The following is a 15,949-nucleotide window of genomic DNA, read 5'->3' as shown; positions in this document are numbered from 1 at the left end:
GCCTCTCCTGGCTAAAGCATCTGTATCCAAATGGCAGGAGAGCCTGGGTATCGTAGTCCCCCGTGCTCACTGTGACGCTCCATCCCATGCCCCACTTCCTCTCCATCCCTGCAGATTATCATTGTGTTAGGGGTAGGATGCAGAATTATTATGAATTCTTAATCTTCCCCAGTATGACCTTATATATCTCCAACACTGAACCCCAGAGGGTATGACAGCAACTCACATTCCCCTCTGTAAGTCTGGAAGTCTCTATGAGGAGAGGACCAGGACTGAGAGATCCTGAGACTCCAAGTCCTGAATGACTCAGCCCTTCACTCCTTCTCCCTGTCACTCCCTCCACCCTCGCACTCCGTCTTCCTCCACCTTCAGCAACCACCGCCTGGAACCTGCGTCAGGCTGGGCTCCGCGCTGATGGTGATTAACTGCGCAGATACGTCCACTGGAGCTCCTTGCTCTTGCAGGGCAGCTGCAGTAATTACAGTGAATTTCTGGAATGGAGACTAATGGTGCAGGTTCAGATCTAAAGTGCTTTTGATCCTCTTCATCATTAAAAGGCCATTAAAGATACAACACATACACTACCAGGCATCAAATCTACATTGATGTGAAAAGAAATTAGGCTGATAATTGCTCCCAAGAGCATTGTCTCCAGGGAGTGAGGCCATGCAGCACCCCTGGTGGCTCCACCGAGGGCTGTCAGTGACCCCATCCGCTGAGCTGCGACCACATTGGTGAAGCGCACTCTAGGCGTCGTCCTCTTCAGATGTCTGCTGCTGTGACTACTCTGATTTAAATGCGGCTTCCAGTGACTTTCCCTCTAGTTTACAGCCCAAGCCCTGCCAACAGAACTCACAGGTCTCAAAAGTCCATGAAAGTGTGTGGCAATATCAATGAAAGGGTCTGTGGATGCTGGCAAGAAAGGCAAAACCACAGTGTGTGAAATGGTAGAGACTGCAGCCCACTCAGGAGAATGCTTTGCATATAATAGATATTCGATCCACATCATTGTCATTAGGAAAAGGAGTCTCGATTGATAGCTTTCATGTAAGGGCAGGCTTTAGGCCACTCTTATTGGCTTAGGCTCTAACTACCCCTAACTACTGCCAAAGACCTACTGTGGGCTACTCCCTCCTTGCTTAACTCCTTGCATCCATAGTCCTACTCATCTGCCAGGGCCCAGCAAACCACTGCATCAGGTCACCATCGCACTCCCTGATCTGCTCCTCATTGTCACCAAGCTCTCCATTCATCACCCAGGCGTGAGGCTAGGTGGCATCACCATAGTTCATATGTTTCCAGGTCCTCTGAGATGGTACAAGGGAAGTACTCAGGCTGGAGAGGGACATCTGGATTCATGGCGCCCAGGCATCCCCAGAGAGAAGACTGGGGTGGGAGATAGCGTGGAAATAAACAGTGACATGGGAAGAAAACCTCACAGAGGGAGCAGATCAGGAGACACATGACTCGTGGCTTATCAGCTTGTAGGACCCAGACAAGAATATCTTCAGAACCAGTCTAGACTCAGTCATTGCCAAAAAAATATTAAAAATGAAAAAAAGAGAAAAAGAGAAAAGGAAAAAGACTGTAACCAGAGCAGGTATGAGCCCAGCCTTGGTTTCTGGAGCCCCTCAGCCTCAGAAGCTGAGGCCCAGAGATGTCTGTATCCTTTGGAGAGGCCAAGGATTAATCATTGTAAGCACAGAAAGAACAGAGATAGGCAGGCCATTCTTTCTGTGGCCACCTTCAATCTCACTGGGCTTCCATGTCCACCATTAGGAGATGGATTAAGTACATACTAGTAAGCTATAAATTATTCTGATATCTGTATGCACTCAAGTCTGTTAGCTTCATGTTACTACAACAAATATCTGAGATAATCAACTTACAAAGAACAAAGGTTTCTTTTGGCCCACGGTTTCAGATGGGTCGGCCTCATCGCCTTTCAGCCCGTGGTGAGGCGGCACAGCAAGGTGGGAGAGTGAGGTGGAGCAACGCTGGTCACCTCGTGGTTGGGAAGTGGAAGAGCAGAGGGGGAAGGAGCTGGGGTCCCACTATCTCTTTTTGCAGTACTGGGATGGAACCCAGGTGCATCTACCTCTGAGCTACACCCCAGCCCTATTTTTTTTATAAATTTCTTTATTTTGAAACAGGGTCTCACTAATTCACAGAGGGCCTCACTAAGTAGCTGAGGCTGGCCACGAACCACGATCCTCCTGTTTCAGCCTCCCAAGTACTGGGATTACAAGTGTGCACCACTACACCTGGCTCCACTATCTCTCTTGAAGGCAGAGCCCCGGTGATCTAAAGACCTCTCACGAGGCTCCACCTCTTACAAGTTTCTACCACTTCCTATTAAAACCATAGGCTAGAGACTAAGCCTTTATCACATGGACCTTTGGAGGTCTATGTGATAAAGATACTTAAGATCCAAACTCTAGCAATGCTGTATAAAAAGATAAAAAAATAGAAGTATGAAAGAAAAATACAAAGGAGAATAAAAGGTTGTATAGTAAACTACCATCTGTGTAAAAAAGTAAAAAGATGCATAATGGGCTGTGCTTACGTAGGCACACACTGTCTGTAAAAAAATACGTGAGCAGCTGCTAACATTAGTTGCCTATGGGAAACAGAAGGGAATGCCGGAGGTCTGAGGGAGAATTTTCACTTCCATATTTAAACATTTTCTATTGTGACTATTATTTACTCAAAATATAAAGTGACTTAAAATATCATTTTTGAACATTTTTTGGGGGGTGATACTGGGGATTGAGCCCCGGGCCATGTGCATACTAGGCAAAAGCTTTACCACTGAACTAAATCACTAGCCAACATAAGATTATTTTTTATTTTTATTTATTTATTTATTTTTTTGGTGGTACTGGGGGTGGAACCCAGAGGATTTTCTACCTCCGGGCTATACTCCCAGACCTATTTTCTATTTTTATTTGGAAACAGGTTCTCACTAAGTTGCTGAGAACCTCACCAAGTAGCTGAGGCTGGCTTCGAACCTGTGCGATCCTCCTGTCTCAGCCTCCCAAGCACGGGGATTACAGGCGTGCACCACCACACCCAGCTATAAGATTACTTTTTAAAAGTGACTGTGGAATGGAATTATAATTCATTGAAAGTGTATCTGGCACTTGGAATATGTTGTCTAACTTATTTTTATCAATAATCCTATTAGGTGCTTTAAACAAATAATTTGTTAAAACTTATGAAAGTAGCCAGGCATAGTGGCACACGCTTGTAATCCCAGCATTCAGGAGGCTGAGACAGGAGGATAGTGGTTCTCAGACAGCTTCAGCTACTTAGTGAGGCCCTTTGCAACTCAGTGAGACTCTGTTTCAAAATAAAGAATAAAAAATAGTGCTGGGGGTGTAGATCAGAGGTAGAATGCCCCTGGGTTCCATCCTCAGTACCGAAAAAAAAAAAAAAAAGTATGAAAGTAAAACAATGCAGAAGCTCTAAAACATCCACACCACATGTACGCAAAAAGTCACCTATTATCCCTCCAGTACTTTGAGAGATAACTAGAGGTAAAACTTTGGCATAAAGTGTTTCACTTAACTAGCTGTTTTTATAAAAATGGAATCGTGTTGTTCGTGCTGTTTCTTAACTTGTTTTTCTCACTTCTCAGCACATCATGGACATTTGCTCTTGCCAACGCTTTTCTTCTACAGATAATTTTCAGTAGCTGCATGATACTCTTTCACACTAATACACCGCGATTTCTTTAATGACTTCCCTATTTTAAAGACAGTGTTATGAGCATTCTTTTCGGTGTCTTTTTGTTTATATTTCTGATTGTTTTATAGCCCCTGCTTTTTATTTCAGAATGATTAAATGACTGTTTAAATTCATCTGGCTAATAAACAGTACAGGTGCCCTTAGCACTCAGTATAATCTGCTTCCAAACCTGGAGTCCTTCCTACCACCCCACACTGCCTGGATCTGCCTGCTAAACAGTGGGTTTTCGCGACGTGGCTGATCGGTGCTGTACTGCTCCAGCAGGAAGACATCAGACCGAACGTGACAGCTTCTCAGAGAAAGTAAAGCTCAGTGTTACTCTTCTCAGAGGTGACCTGGGGCAGCCATCTGTGCTGGACTGTCTGTTGTCAGTTCAGCAACATCATCCCTCCCACCACGCCCTCATCTCTGCCTGGCAGGTGCGAAGCATGTTTCTGAGGCTCACTCATCCTCTACAATTCTGTGCCTCAATGACAAATGCTTATGCGAGGTTTAAGACAAGTCATTTTTGCTCTGGTGGCAACTAGGGGCAAATGTATAGGCAGAGAGAAGACTGAGGTTCACAGTGATTTGGGGGTAAGCTTCTGCAAGTCATTTGCTTTAGTAGTGCAAGCAGCTGAGCCTGGAAGTGGCTTCTTTGTGATCCCAGCATGTTTTGATTTTATAATCTCTAGCAGTGGCTTCCTTGACCTTCATGGCCCCGATTCAGCCAACATTTATCTAAGTGTCTAATTTCCTGTATTAAACTCTTTCTCCTTGGAATGCCAAGGAGAGCATCTGTCTCCTGACCATTTATTACCAAGACCTTAGCTGCGGAGCATGGTCCTTCTGGAAACCAGGAATGACCTCCTACCCCTGTAAACAAACCAAAACAAAACCTTATAAAGCCAGTGTGCTTCTGTGATTTCTTTACCTGCCACGGTTGAGGTTACTTTTTAGGATACGTTGCTCTGTTTGAACAATATTAAAACATAGTCACCATGTGTCCGTGACAAAGCCATGAACAACAGAAATTCAGTCTGTCGCCACTGAATTGTTTCTTCTTAGAGCAGTCACTGAGCTTTTGTAAGCTCTCCCCAGCAAAAAATGTCTTATATGCCATCCCTGGGCACTTTTCTCACCCTGTCTGCAACCTACCCCACTGCCCTGGCACAACTGGGCTCTGGACATGGCAGTCAGGATAGTTCTGGGCATCAGAGCTACATGTGCAATCTAGTGTGAATGGCAGCCAGGACAACCAATGATACAAGTCACTGGGCAGTGTGGTAAGAGCCAGTTGAGCGGCATCTTCTGTGCCTTTTATAAAATGTATGGAAGATAAGCTCCATCTGTTAGGTGCCTCCTCTTTTTGGAAGTCGCCCTGCCTCTGTACGTTGAGTGATTTTGCCATGGTGCTTCCACGGTAACTGGTACTATATGCTGCCAGTACAGGCCTTAGATATAAAGACCAATTATAGCAGTTTGATCTATCCCCATAAGGCTCTGCTCTCCTTGAAGTAAGGAATCAGCTACTCATCAATCTACCTATCTAGGTGCTCAATTACTGTTTCACCTAATAAAAAAGTTTGCTGGGTGAATATGTGAAAGGAACGACTGCTTCCCACAGCGCTGTTTTTAGCAGCTGAGTCAAAGATTGCATGTTCTTTTATCTTAAGAATGGGAAGTCTGAGCCCTGTTTAGATCCTGGAGGATAAATGGTATTGAGCATGTTAATTTCCTTAACATTTAGCCAAGACACTCTTGCTGAAGTCGTGAAGGGCCACGTGCTCCTCTTTTGTAAAATAGAACATTGTGCTGACACAACTTTAATTATTTAAGGATCACACATGCTACTGTAAATAATGCTTTAATGATAGTGGGTGTCTCTTTGAGATAATAATTTCATTGTCTTTGGTTATATACCCAGAAGTGGGGTTTCTGGATCATGGAGTCATTCTATTTTTAGTTTTTTGAGGAGGCTCCATACAGCTTCCCTTAACTGCTATACAATTTATAATCCCACCAGCAGTGTACAAGGGTTCCCTTTTCTCCACATCCTCCTTCACACTTGTTATCATTTGATTTTTAATAATGTCCGCCCTAAAGGTGTGAGGCAGTACTCATTATGGCTTTGACTTATATTTCTCTGGTGATTAGTGGTGTTCAGCCCTTTTCATACATCTGTTGGCCACTCATATGTCTTCTTTGGAAAAATGTTCTTGGCTCATTTTTAAACTGGGTGATTCGTTTTTGTTGTTGTTGTTGAGTTAGATGAGATCCTTGTTGTATATTTTGGCTATTAGCCTCCTATCGGATGTATGTTTTGCAAACATTTCCCCCATTTCATAGGCTGGCTTTTAATTTGGCCGATTGTCTACTTTGCTATGCAGAAGCTCCTCGTGGTATTATCCACAACAGCCAACATACGGAATTCTGCCATTTGAGACAACATGGTTGAACCCAGAGGACCGCCTCTGCCCGCCCTGAGGCCTCCTTGGAAAGGAAGTAATCCGAGCACCAACCGTTGGGGCCTAGGGAGTCTCCTTTCCAGCTAAGCCACGAGGTGATCTGTCTGGGCTCATTCACCCGCCCGCCCCCGACTCTGCCAGCTCATTGGGAGCTGCCCAAACAGAGGCAGCTTTGAGAGGCCTACACTGATGGCAATCGCTCTGCACCCAGCCCCTCTTTCTCCGTGTTCAGGTGTCTGTTTTTCTCCTTGTTATGCCATGGGCTAGTTGTGTGAGCAGGAACAGCTTATTACATTCTTTGAAATCCTTACCTATAAAGTGAAGTTAAGCTGGGCGTGGTGGTGCACGCCTGTAATCTCAGTGCTTGGGAGACTGAGAGGGGAAGATCTCAGGTTTGAGGACAGCCTCAACAAGTAGTGAGACTCTCATCCACCTAGTGAGACCCTGTTTCAAAATAAAAATAAAAAATAGGACTGTAGCTTAGAAGTAGAATGCCTTTGGATTCAAGTCCCAGTGCCACCCACACACCAACAAATGGAGTTATATTAGTACCCAGCTGATGAGATTATTGTGTGAATCAAGTGAGTTTCCACATATGTAAAGCACACAGTGGATAATGAGTGGCTGCAGTGGCTGCTGATATCTGCTTATGAATGCAATGGAGGGGCTGTTCAAGAAATGGCCTCGGCGCCTGGCTGGAGCTCAGAGACTCAAGGCACAAGCGGATGATTTTGAGTTAGGCCTGGGTACCAAGGGAAAGGCGTGGTGGCAGCTTTGCTCTCTCCTCCGCCCCCCCCCCCCACACTTTGGTCCCTCCTCCACCAGGCGCACACCACACCCTAGCCTGCGATGCCCCGTCTCTGTCTTTGGCTCTCCACCATGTTTCCCTATGAAAGCAGCCGAAGATGCAGCTATTACGGCCCCTTGGAGCTCAGTCTAAGTGCCTCCTTCACAAGCACTCAGGACGGCGCTGGAAAACGAGGCGGTGGGGATGCATGTTTAAGCTCTGCTTACATTAATAAGGAGACGTGGCCAAGTGATAAATAAGTCGACTCTGGAAGGAAAATAATATTAGAGAGGCTAATGTGGAAGAACAAAGATGAGAGCGAGTAGAAGGGGAGGTGGGGGAGCAGGGCGGGTGCAGGTTTGGCTCGATTCACCGGGAGCTAGCAAGAGCAGCAGGCAGAGCACACGCTTAGGAGTCAGTCCTGGGATGAATCCTGCGGCACACATACCAGCTACGTGATCCTGTGACAGTCATTTAAACCCAGTCTCTTCATGTGTCAAAAAATAAGACTCACCAGAATATACCTCCACCAAACTGTTGGAGAATTAGGTTCTCAAGAGTGAGCACAGGTCCAGGAACACAGCAGGCACTCTGTGGATGTTATTTCCTTCTGCTGTGAAGGTTCAGAGAAGAATAAAGAATTCTGCTTGGAAGAGTCAGAGGAGGCGCTTGAACAGTGACAGCATGTTAGAACTGCGTGCACTCACACCACCGAGCACCCGCAAGCCAGGCACCATGGGCCTCACACGGGTGAATCACAAGGACATTCAAATTTAGGAGAAGGCTACAGAGTTTGAAGGAAAGAGCTAGGAAGACTCTAGAAGCTCTGGAAGCCAGAGTCTGATTCTGGATCCTACATTCTTAATGTCTATACCAAATTGCCTCTCTGAATCTTTTTTTTTTTTTTTTTTTTTTTGCGGTACTGGGGATTGAACCCAGGGACACTTTAACATTGAGCTATATCCTCAGTCTTTTTTATTTTGATACAGGGTCTTGCCAAGTTGCCCAGATGGGCCTCAAACCTGTAATCGTCTCAGCATCCTGAGTAGCTGGGATTACAGGTGTGCACCACTGTGCCTGACTGACGCTTTGAGTCTTAAAGAATGACTTGGGAGGCTGAGACAGCAACTTAGCAAGCAAGGCTCCCAACAACTTAGTGAGACCCTGACTTAAGAAAATAAATTAGAACTGGGGATGTATCTCAGAGGTAGAATGCCTCTGGATTCAACCCCAGTACACCACACTCACACACACACACACACACACACACACACACACACACATTACGACCAGTCCACAGTCCTCACTCTAACACCCCAGACTAGACTAGTAGAGACTGTCATGCCATGTTCATTTAGCATCTACTTTTGTAAGACTGCGTAAGATTCAGAACTATGGGCTTGTGTGGTTGCAGTGATCACATTCGTTACTCCATGTGGAGCTGTTTTGCTATAATTGTCTTTGGCTCTGCAGCCTAGAGAGTGGGATTGTGGGAGTTGGGAGAGTCAGATGGGATCCTTTCCCATCTCTGCTCCTGGTGGGCAGAAATAGTGGGACCTGAAAGGTTCAAAAAAGAAAGGAGATCCAAGATGTGGTGATCGAAAGGATCTTCCATAGCAAGGGTTTTATTCTCTCTTTTCCTTTTAGGAGAGGAACAATTTCCCAAATGCAGTCCTACATGGAGCAGATAAAGTGGAACTTCTGGGGATGGGGACTTTAGATCCCCATACGTTCAGTGGTCTCCATATTATCTTGGATCTTCTCAGATAGTCCTCAAAACTGCTCCAGGAGTATCACGGTCAGCCTCCAGCACATCACAGTCAGCCTCAGCTACTTAGTGAGGTCCTTTGCAACCCAGTGAGAGCCTGTTTCAAAATAAAGAATAAAAAATAGGGCTGGGAGTGTAGCTTGGAGGTAGAATGCCCTTGCATTCAATCACCAGTACTGCAAAAAAGGATCTTAGCCTTATTATAATCAACATTATTATAATCAATATTATCATCATCTTGAGAAGTACCCTTAGAGTTCCTAAAAAGTCAAATACCTACAGAATGTCTTCCCATGTCTAAAGTAGATAGGTTTAACTGGTTTGCCAGACTATGGGGAGTTCAATACTGTACTTAAGAACAGAAATAAAGCTTTATTTCTCAGGCACATCATAGTCTATTACAGGCTCATCAATAGAGGGTAGGAGGTGGTTCTGCTCCATGAAGCAAGGCTCTGGTTCCATTACTACCTATGAGCTTAGAGTTCTCCACTAGATTTTTTGCATCTAGTCTGGAGGCAGTGAAGAGAGAAATCTTAGAGTATCTTTCAAGAGTCACACTTGGAAGAGAATTACATCACTTCTGTCCACATTTCATTGGCCAGAACTTGTCACATGGCCTGACTACAAATGCAATGTAGCTATCTGCCTGGGAGAAAGGATGCTCCCTGAAGAGCACTGGGCCAGTCTTTGCCACATTCTTTTAAAAAATATTTTGTTATAGCCAGGTGTGGTGGCGACGCTTGTAATCCCTGCGCTTGGGAGGCGGAGACAGGAGGATAGTGCAGGTTCTAAGCCAGCCGCGCTGGCTTAAGAGACCCTGTTTCCAAAAATAAGAAAATTGGTCTGGGAGTGTAGCCCAGAGGTAGAAGGGCTTCCAGGAACCCCAGTACCACACACAAACATTTTTTTTTGTTATAGTTAATCCAGATATTAATAAAAATACCTTTTTGGAAAACATGGAACAAATTCAAAACTAGAGGAAATACAGCGACAAACCATCACAACATATCATTCAGCGTAGTTTTCATCTCATGGTCAATCTTGTTTCATCTATACTTCCACCCAATCCCACCTTCCTTCCAAATTAAATCTTTGAACCAAATCCAAGACACTAAATCGCCAGATCTGTAATTATTTCAGCTCAGTACATTTTCAGTCACTTATTATGTGACAGTCACTGTGCACACACTAGAATACACTCAGGTAGAATACTTGTCTTTAAGGAGCTGCAGTGGAGTGAGGAATTTATAAAGCTCATTGAGATGAGCCAGATTGAATAGCAATGAAAAGAGAAAACGAGACTTCTTATTTGGAAGAACAGTACCTTGGACTTCCATATTGGGCTCAGAAAACAACGAATATCTTTCAACCAGCTAAGGTAATCACAATAATAACAACCTGTTTTCCTGACCTTGCTGCCTTGCCAATGGGCTTCTTCAAGCATCTGCACTCTTTGTTGGGCAGCCGCTCCTGTGAGAGCCATTCTAGCTTAGGAGCTCTGTGCGTCCTGAAACCTGCGCTCACCTGCCAGAAGACAAGCCAGATAATGGAATGGTGGCAGAGAGAGAAAGGAGAGGCCCTTTCTGGCCCAGTCAGCTCCTAAGGATTTCACTAAGCAATGACCTCAGGCTTTAACTGTCTTTTCTTGTGAGTGGGGAAGATAAGTGGCCTCCAAGGCCTAAGAGGCAGGATCTGAATAAAAAAGGAACCGAGAGTTGTCAGCTCTCCTGACTCCAAGCTCTCCCTAGTCAGCGCTCAGGACATCTTAATGGGTCACTAACCTTGCCCCAAATATCCTGCCATGTATCACATCCTTCAAGACATCACGGCATGCCAGACCAAGCCAGAAATAAGCTACCATCTGCATCTTCTACCTCTTTCAGCTCTCTCCACCCCGAGGAAGCCTGGATTGTGAATTCAAATGTAACTGGACTTGGAAATTAGATAAGCCATCACTAGGTAAAATAAAAGCTTCCTATTAGAATACTGTGCCTCGTGTACATATACAATTCCCACATCACCTTCAGTTACAGAATATTCACCTGCAGGAGCAGTGGGTTCTCTGAAGCTCACGTGGGAACACTGTTTCTGCCCTGAGGTGGATCTTGTGAAGGTGAATGGATTCACACCTGGAGTTCCTCCTGCATTAAGGCTGTGGGTGAATGATAGCTTAAGTAGCACTTAGCATCTGTATGTGGTACACAGCAGACTGAGCTGGGAATAGACACTGCCTGTACTCACCTTCCAATGGATGCAAATAGGTAGAGGCCCACAGGAGGTGAGTCCACGCCGATGTCCCCCCAGCCCAGGGAAAGTCTGTTCACTATCACCTCACAGAATCTTCACTGTCCCACCTGACCAGCTATTTACTATTATGGATATGAATAGAGAATGGGTAGGAAAGAAATGTGAAATGCTAGCTCCAAAATTGTTGGAGAATGGTGGGAGGGCACAAGAGTATCTGAAAACTAAGATTCACAAGAAGTTTACCTTTACAGTTCAACTGGATGCTCAAAAACTTCAAATAATCAAATACTCTAAGGATAAATGGTGTCTGAGTCACACCGTCTGACTCTTCACTGCAGGAAGGCAAGATTTCTTAGGAGCCAGAACAACTTTAAAATCAGTAGCCGTGGATACAAACCTTGATTTGACTCAGCCCACTAACATGCTTTGCAAGTAACTAGAGCTTCCCAACCATGAACAGATTGAAGGTGTACCACAAAATGCTCTGGTTTTAAGATTTTTTATAATAGCAAAATAGTTAATACAATTCTGTGATTATTCATTTTATTTATTTAGTAGCACTAGGGATGGGACCCATGGGCATTCTACCTCTAAGTTATACCTCCAGCCCAGTTTTATTTTTTTGTTTTGAACCAGAGTTCACTAAGTTGTGCAGGGCCTAAGTTGTTGAGGCTGGCTATGAACCTGCTATTCTCCTGTCGCAGCCTCCCAAGACCCGAGATTACAAGTGTGTGCCACCATGCCTAGCTTATCCAACATTTTATAACAGTTGAAATTACATTATACTATATGGTTCTGAGACTTCTTAAATATAGTGTTTATTTTGTTGTGTAGTACCTTAGACCTACTACCCACGGTAAGAGAGTAGCCTGAAAGGACACCATATTTACCTTTTGGGGTTTTCCAATGAATCATCCTGGTTAGTCAGCTTCTCAGTAGAGATCTACTGAATTAATTTTACCAAGCCCCATATAGATACTCCAAGTTACCTCAAGTCTATCCCAGAATGCCAATATTAGAGCTTTCTGTGTGACATCAAGTGAAAAAAAGAAAGCACTTAATTTATCTAAATAAATTTCATCTAAAAATTAGAATTTTACATATCTCATAGGGTATTTTGAAGATGAAATTAAAGCATGAAAATCACTTAGAATAGTGCCTGAAACTGAGTTAATGAATAATAAAACCAGTTTTTTTTCCCCTAATGTGTAGAATGTGGATACTTACCTGACAGGGTAGGCTGATGTAAAGATTACACATGTGAGATGATGCATGTTAAGTATGTCTGACACACATAGTAAGTCAGTACATGTGAACAACTATTAATAGTGTTCCAATTAGTTTTTGTCAGATTATACCCTAAAAGTACACTTCATATGTGCACATCTTTCTAGTTACACTGTAAACTAACTTCACTTTCTTCAGGACTAATAGTTCTAGAACCATAGAAATTTCCCAAAACATCTGATTTTATGGCAACTGATTTTGCACTGGTATTAGCCTTTACAAAGCAACTTTATGTCTTTTTATTTTTGAACACAAGTATAAGCTACCTCCACTTCTTTAAAGGTTAAGAAAATGAAGTATAGCGTTTTTCTTCCCCAGATCACATCCCTGCACAGGAGCTACTGCATAGGGTTTTATAAGATTGTAATTGGTATTATAGATTTGCATATTTTTAAGCAATTTTATGGCAATGAGTTTTTTTCCCCAAAATCAGTATATTATTTGTGTTGAGAATCACCTTTTATTTGTGCAAAGGTGAGTATACTACTACTACACCCAGATTTTCCTCTAATGACTCAGTATTTTGGGATATTCAGCCTCTTTAAATTTTCAATGTGAATCTAAATCACAGGACTACTTGTAGTGGGGGGTAAGAGAAACTTACTCTGTAAAAGGCCAGATAGGAAATACTTTAGGCTTTTTGGGCTACATACTCCATCTTAGTCATAACTACTCAACTGTGCTATTATAGCCTGAAAGGACACATAGACAATATATACATGAACGAAAGGAGCTATGTTCTAATAAATCTGCTTACTAGAACGGGCAGTAGGCACAGACTGCCAATTACCAACTTAAAGAATTATGGTCTTTGAATCATTGAGTTTCTTGAAAGAGCTTAGCCTCAGATTGAACCTGTTGGTACTCAACAGATAGATATGAAGCCAAAATGGGAAAATAGAGCAATCTGATTTTGAACCTCTTGTTCTTTACCACAAATTGGATGCTCTCAAGCTTGGCCTTGTGACCACCAGCATGGATCACCCATGTGGTGATCAACTGTGCGGTATGTTTGCAATTTGCAATGTTTGTGGATATTACATAAAAAATAATGAAATAGAACAGAAGGGACTCCTCATCGTGGACACCCATTCACCTTCCTGACTTTTTGGTTATGAGGGAAATTAGATGTAGTCCCAGGTGGGATGTCAACACGCACTTTTCCTCCCAGGAAATGGACTCCTCAATTCTCTTGGCTTTGTAACTACAGACCTTCCTTTCTTTCATTTAACTGAAACAGAGCTGTAGTTCTGTGAAATAAGCAGTACCAGGAAACGGAGGTGGGGATGAAAGCAAATAAAACAATTTACAAATATAAACAGGTGATGATTTTTATTTTTGTTACTAGGGACTGGAACCAGGGGCATTATACCCCCAGCTATTTTTATTTTGAAACAGGTTCCCACTAAGTTGCGGAGGGTCTTGCTAGGTTGCTGAGGCTGTCCTTGAACCTGCAATCTCAGTCTCCCAAGTACTGGGATTACAGTCATGTGCCACCATGTGCCACAGGTGGGGTTTTTTTTTATTAAAAAAATTTTTTTTTTTTTTTTTTTTGGTGGTACTGGGGATGGAACCCTTCTACCTCCAGGCTACTCTCCCAGACCTATTTTATATTTTTTATTTGGAAACAGGGTCTCTTAAGCCAGTGAGGCTGGCTTCAAACCTGCATGATCCTCCTGTCTCTGCCTCCCAAGAGAGGGGATTACAAGTGTGCGCCACCACGCCCAGCACCACAGGTGGGTTTAAACGACTTATTTAGGTAAGGAACCATTCAGTAACTGAGGTACAGAAAAAGACCTTGTCATCTAGTCTTGAAAAGAGGTCCTTGTTCTTCTTGCTACCAGATTAAGCTGCCCAGACTCCTTACCAAGATAGCTTCAGGTTGGCACCACTTATTATCTTGTTAAAATCTTACTCTACTGTATTGCCTTTAGATATTTAGGGCTAGAAGAGAACTTGAAAGTTATCTACCCTGTTATCAGGCCAAACCTGAGGAGCCCAGGGTATGTGCTCTCATAGCAGACACCTGTCCTTTCGTGTCCCACATTACTTCTGAGCCCAGGATCAGCCAGCTAAGCAGGTACTTCCAAAGAACTGGAACACGTGCGGCAACTGAATTTGAAAGCATTATGCGGATGTTGCTCACCTTATCAATTCTTCCTAGAGATAAAATGTTAGAAAAGAACCTTCTTAATCTAGTCTAGAAGCTACTTTGGGCCACAGACCAAAGTAGCCATAGATATTTTATCTGGCCACCTGAGTAATGTAATCCATATATATGTAAATATACATACATATACATATATAATATATATTACATGCATAGGTATATTGTATTATCTGTTATAGTTTCTGAAAATTGTGCATAGGAAAACTGATTTTGCTTGTCTGGAAAGACAAAGGTCTGGCTCCATCTGTCCTTAGGATAATAATCAGTTGAGGCTGTATAGCAGCTACCCCCTCTAAACACATGGACCCCAACAAAATCTACAAGTCTCAAAAACCCAAATAATTCATTCCACAGGTAAAGAAAGTGAAGCTCTGGAAAACAGTTCGGCCTGTCCACATTTAACAGGACGTTCAAAATAAGAAGCCTGGTATTCTGAATCTGTTTGATGTTTAGTTAGTACTACTGATTTCTCTTTAGAGAATCTGAGACTCAGAAACATTGCCGACTTTTAGGCACTATAACAAGGGTCAACAAAGGCCTGAGAACTGGATCTCTTTGCACCCACTACCCTCTGTTTCCTTTGCTGGGCAGAAATTCTTAGAGGCTGTCAGCTGCTAAGAACTCAGGCTGGTCACTGCTCAGCTGCCGACCACACCCACACGTCCAAGCAATCAGCACACTGTGCATTCCCAGCCTCCAGATGCTCACACCCAGCAGGGCTGTGAACAAATGTCTATGTTTTCCTTTGTTAATGGCCTTCCCCCAAAGGTAGTTAGGAAACAACAGCTTCCACAGGACACTGATGTGGGAGGTTACAGAGAACAGTATTGATAACAGTTACTGATGGTAGGAGGTCAGTAGGAGCTCAAAATTCTTCCCAAAGCATAAAATGGCCATGGCCATTCCCTTTAACACACTGCTTTTTTAAAAAGTGTAGGCTCATTGGGGGTGGTGACATATGCCTAAAAGCTCAGCTGCTTGGGAGGCTGAGGCAAGAGAATTATGTTTGAAGTAAGCCTCTGCAACTTAGAAAGACACTTTCAAAATTAAATCATAAAAAGGGCTGGGAAGGGATGTAGGTCAGTGATAGAGCACCCCTGGGTTCAATCCCTAGTACTAAATTTAAAAAAGTGCAGGATCTGCCCACATTAATATAGTTTTATATAAAAGATGGCCTAGCCAGGTTCCTCACAAGTTTAGTGACATTAATTTGTAAACATCTTTTTTTTAGCTTTTTAGTATTTTTTTTTTTGTGTGTGTGGGTCTGGGGTTCGAACCCAGGGGCGTTCTACCTCTGAGCTACACCCCTGCCCTATTTTTGTTCTTTATTTTGAAACAGGTGCTGTGACACATGCCTGTAATCCCAGCTACTCAGGAGGCTGAGGTGGGAAGACTTCAAGTAAAGACCAGCCTGGGCAACATGAGACCCCATGTCCAAGAAAGTGGGTTGGTTCTACTGAAAGATAAAATATCCATAATTAATTCTTTACCTT

Source organism: Muscardinus avellanarius (genome assembly GCF_963383645.1).
Source record: "Muscardinus avellanarius genome assembly, chromosome: 12".
Taxonomy (NCBI): Eukaryota; Metazoa; Chordata; class Mammalia; order Rodentia; family Gliridae; genus Muscardinus; species Muscardinus avellanarius.
The sequence above is the reverse complement of the archived record's forward strand: the minus strand, read 5'-3'. Positions refer to the sequence as shown.